The sequence below is a fragment of the Oryctolagus cuniculus genome, chromosome 4 (assembly GCF_051225735.1).
Source record: "Oryctolagus cuniculus isolate XC-2025 breed Fujian yellow rabbit chromosome 4, ASM5122573v1, whole genome shotgun sequence".
In the NCBI taxonomy this organism is placed as follows: domain Eukaryota; kingdom Metazoa; phylum Chordata; class Mammalia; order Lagomorpha; family Leporidae; genus Oryctolagus; species Oryctolagus cuniculus.
Window position 1 is genome coordinate 7,932,730 of NC_142870.1, and position 4,392 is coordinate 7,937,121.

Consider the following 4,392-nt stretch of genomic DNA (forward strand, 5'->3'; position numbering starts at 1 on the left):
GGTTTACGTGTGGCTGCTTAAGCGCCTGCTCGTCCACATCCTCCGGCAGGGCCACCTCTGCTGAGTGCCACCAACAGAGCCCAGGGGTGCAGACGCTGGCCCCGGCATCTGCTCTGGGAGTTGAGTGGGCTCTCAATGGCCTGCACCTGGGTTTTCTGAGCTGTCAGATGAGGATCATAACGAGGGTATCATAGGGTCACAGTGAGGGCAGGTTGAGCACGAAGCAATCAGCATTAAGTTACATGACTATCACTGCTGTTGTTGACAGGAGACACAAGGGGCTCACGCAACCCACAGTGCCAGGGAACCAGGAACGAGGAAGTCAGTGGGGCCTTTGCCAAGCGTCTCTGCTCCTCCATCACCTCTCTGTCATCTCGGGTCCCTCTGCACACCGAATTTCTCTCCTCCCCCATCCACATGGCGAAACACGTGCGTCTCTCTTTGCCCCTGTCCCCAGGGCTCATGGTGTAGCCCTCCACCTAGGCTGGCCTCCTGTGTGAACTGGGGGAGGTCTCCAAAGAAGACAATGAATTGGGGCCTGTGCCCCAAAAGGTGTCTGCATAGGACAAACAAGTACATTAATGGGACTTATTTTTAACATTTATTTATTTGAAAGACAGAGTTACAGAGAGAAAGATGGAGAGACAGAGATCTTCCATAAAGCAATAGTCAGGGCAGAGCCAGGCCAAAACCAAGAGCCGGGCGCTTCATCTGGGTCTCCCACATGGGGTTGGAGCCCGAATACTGGGGCCATCGTCTGCTGCTTTCCCAGGCCATTAGCAGGGAGCCGGATGGGAAGTGGAGCAGCCGGGACATGAACCAGCACTCACAGGGGATGCTGGTGTTGCAGGTGGCAGCTTTATCACTACACCACAACACTGGCCCCGATGAATAGGATTTCCTCATGAATAGATAGTAGTAGGCTGATGTCCAAAAGATGGTTGAATGTCCTTTCTGGAGAAGCTGCAAAGCAAAAAACTATGGTGGGCCTGAATATCAGTGACTGCGCAATGAACTAGAGGTACTTATCTATGTACTCACGTGATATAAAACAAGTTCATTTCATTTGGACATGACTTTTGAAAATATTGTGCTCCAAATAAAAAGCAAGTTGTGCAATGATGAGGAAAAGAAACAGCCTGAAGCAGGGGGGCCTTGACTATTCATTTAGAATTTTTTGTTACTTTTACTGTACTTAATGTTATCTTAAAAATTAATTAATTAATTTGAAAGGCAGAGTTACAGAGAGAGATGGAAAGACACAAAGAGATCTCCCGTCCAAAAATTGCCTTCCCTCCCAGATGCCGTAGCAGCGGGGGCCGGGCCAGGCCAGAGCCAGGAGCTTCACGCAGGTCCCTAATGTGGGACACATTCTGCTGCCTTTATAGGCATAACAATAGGGAGTGGGTTCTGAAGTGGAGCAGCGGGGACATATGGGATATCGAAGTTGCAGGAGGCAGCGTAACCCACTGCCCCACAACGCCAGCCCCTACCTAATGTTATCTTCTTGTCTCGTTTTAAATGCTGAATGTAGGGACTAGCACTGTGGCGCAGTGGGGTAAAGCCATGTCCTGCAGTCCTGGCATCCCGTTGCTAGTTCGAGTCCTTGCTGCTCCATTTCCAAAATCGTGTTTCCTGCTAATGTGCCTGGGAAAGCAGCGGAGGATGGCCCAAGTCCTTGGGACCCACAGCGGGGACTCGGATGAAGCTCCTGGCTCCTGACGTCAGCCAGGCACAGCCTGGTCACTGTGGCCACGAGAAAACAATGGCTAGCGTGAGGTTTGTGGCCTTCCCTTGTGCACAGGAGGACAGCTGTGCTCTTTCATGGTCAGGTTTTTTTTTTTCCAAGGGCTGGCAGGAGACTGGCAAGGAGAAAGGGTAACGGCTTTGGCATTCACTGAAACAAGGGAGCAGGAGTCCTTTGTTTCTGTTTGTTGTCACCAGGAACACACACGGAGCATTGAGAGCTGCACCACAATGCTTTTCTGTGGCCAAGGTCACAAGGGTAACCGGCATCCACTCGTAGGTCCTGCTTAGCAAGGATAGCTTCAGGGCTGGCTCCGTGGTGCAGTGAGTAGACGTCATCTTCCGTGCCAGCATCCCACATGGGCGCCAGTTTGAGTCCCGGCTGCTCCACATCCTATCCTGCTCCCTGCTAATGCTCCTGGGAAAGCCGTGGAAGATGGCCCTGCAAGCCACATGGGAAATCTGGAATATGCTCCTGGCCCAGCCCTGGCCATTGTGGCCATCTGAGGAGTGAGCCAGCAGATGGAAGACCTCTCTCTCTCTCTCTCTCTCTCTCTCTCTCTCTGTCTCTCTCCCTCTCTGTAATTCTTTCAAATAAATAAATAAATAATCTTTTTTTTTTTTTTTGACAGGCAGAGTGGACAGTGAGAGAGAGAGACAGACAGAAAGGTCTTCCTTTGCCGTTGGTTCACCCCCTAATGGCCGCCACGGCCGGCACGCTGTGCTGATCTGAAGCCAGGAGCCAGGTGCCTCTCCTGGTTTCCCCTGCGGGTGCAGGGCCCAAGGACTTGGGCCATCCTCCACTGCACTCCCGGGCCACAGCAGAGAGCTGGACTGGAAAAATAGGAACCGGGACAGAATCCAGCGCCCCGACCGAGACTAGAACCTGGTGTGCTGGCACTGTAGGCAGAGGATTAGCCTATTGAGCTGCGGTGCCGGCCAATAAATAATCTTTTTAAAAAGAAAAAGAAAAGAACAGCTTCAGTTTTTTAAAGATTTATTTATTTATTTGAAAGGCAGAGTTACAGAGAGAGACCTTCCATCTGCTGGCTCACTCCCTAAATGGCCCCTGGGCCAGGCTCAATTCAGGAGCCAGGAGCTTCTATGGGTCTCCCATGTGGGTCCCAAGGACTTGGGCCATCCTCTGCTGCTTCCCCAGGTGCATTAGCAGGGAGCTAGCTCAGAAGTGGAGAAGCAAGGACTTGAACTAGCGACCATATGGGACGCTGGTGCCATAGGCCACAGCTTAACTCCCTGTGCCAGAGCGCCAGCCCTAATGGCTTCATGTTTAACAATAACAGGATTACAAAGCAAGAATAAACTTTAAGAAGCAGGCATTCAGCCCAGTGGTTAAGACTCTGAGATGCCTGTATCCTATAGTGCAGTGCCTGGGTTCGACACTCACCTCCAGCTTGTAACTCAACTTTCTGCTAGTGTAGACCCTAGGAGGCACCACTGATGGCTCCAGTGGTCGGGTTCCTGCCACCCACAATGGAAACCTGGATTGAGCTCCTGGCTCCCAGCTTTGGCTTGACCTAGTCCCAGCCATTGTGGGCATTTGGGGGAGTAGTTGGTTCCCTCTCTCTCTCTCTCTCTCTCTCTCTCTCTCTCTCTCTGCCTATAAAGTAAATAGAGGAAATATGGTAGAAAAACAGCACAAATGAATAATCCAGAAGTGGTGCCTCCATAGAGAAGTATTATTTGGCCAGCAGCAGGAGTGAGACACCGACACGCTCTCAGCTCGTGTGAACTCAGGCAGACACCCACACACCTATCAAGGGTGCCTGGGTTTGAGTCCTGGCTCCGCTTCCGATTCCAGCCCCCTGCTAATGTGCATGCCAGAGGCAGTGGGTGATGCTTAAGTACTTGGGTCTCTGCCACCCATGCGGGAGACCTGGATTGAGTTCTGGGCTCCCAGCTTCCGTCTGGCCCAGTCCTGGCAGTTGCAGGCATGTAGAGAGGGAACAGCAGATGGAAGAATTGTCTGTCCATCTCTCTATCTACTGAACTACCTTTCAATGTAGTTGTAAAGATTTTAAAACATTATACTAGTGAAAGAACCAGTCACAAAGCCTGCATACTGGATGGTTCCACTAATATGAAGGCTCAGAATAGCAATATCTATGAAAACCAAAAGTGGATTCATGATTGCCTGGAGCTGAGATGGAGGAAGACAAGGCTAATACTAAAAGACACGAAATTCCTGACTCAAGGTGTTGAAATGTTCTGGAATTTTCTGTGAAAATGAACACATTGAACTGTACACTTTAAAAGGGTGAATTAAAAAATATGTGAAGCCGGCGCCGTGGCTCACTAGGCTAATTCTCTGCCTAGCGGCGCCGGCACACCGGGTTCTAGTCCCGGTCGGGGCGCCGGATTCTGTCCCGGTTGCCCCTCTTCCAGGCCAGCCCTCTGCTGTGGCCAGGGAGTGCAGTGGAGGATGGCCCAGGTGCTTGGGCCCTGCACCCCATGGGAGACCAGGAAAAGCACCTGGCTCCTGGCTCCTGCCATCGGATCAGCGCGGTGCGCCGGCCGCAGTGCGCCGGCCGCGGCAGCCATTGGAGGGTGAACCAACGGCAAAAGGAAGACCTTTCTCTCTGTCTCTCTCTCTCACTGTCCACTCTGCCTGTCAAAAAAAAAAAAAAT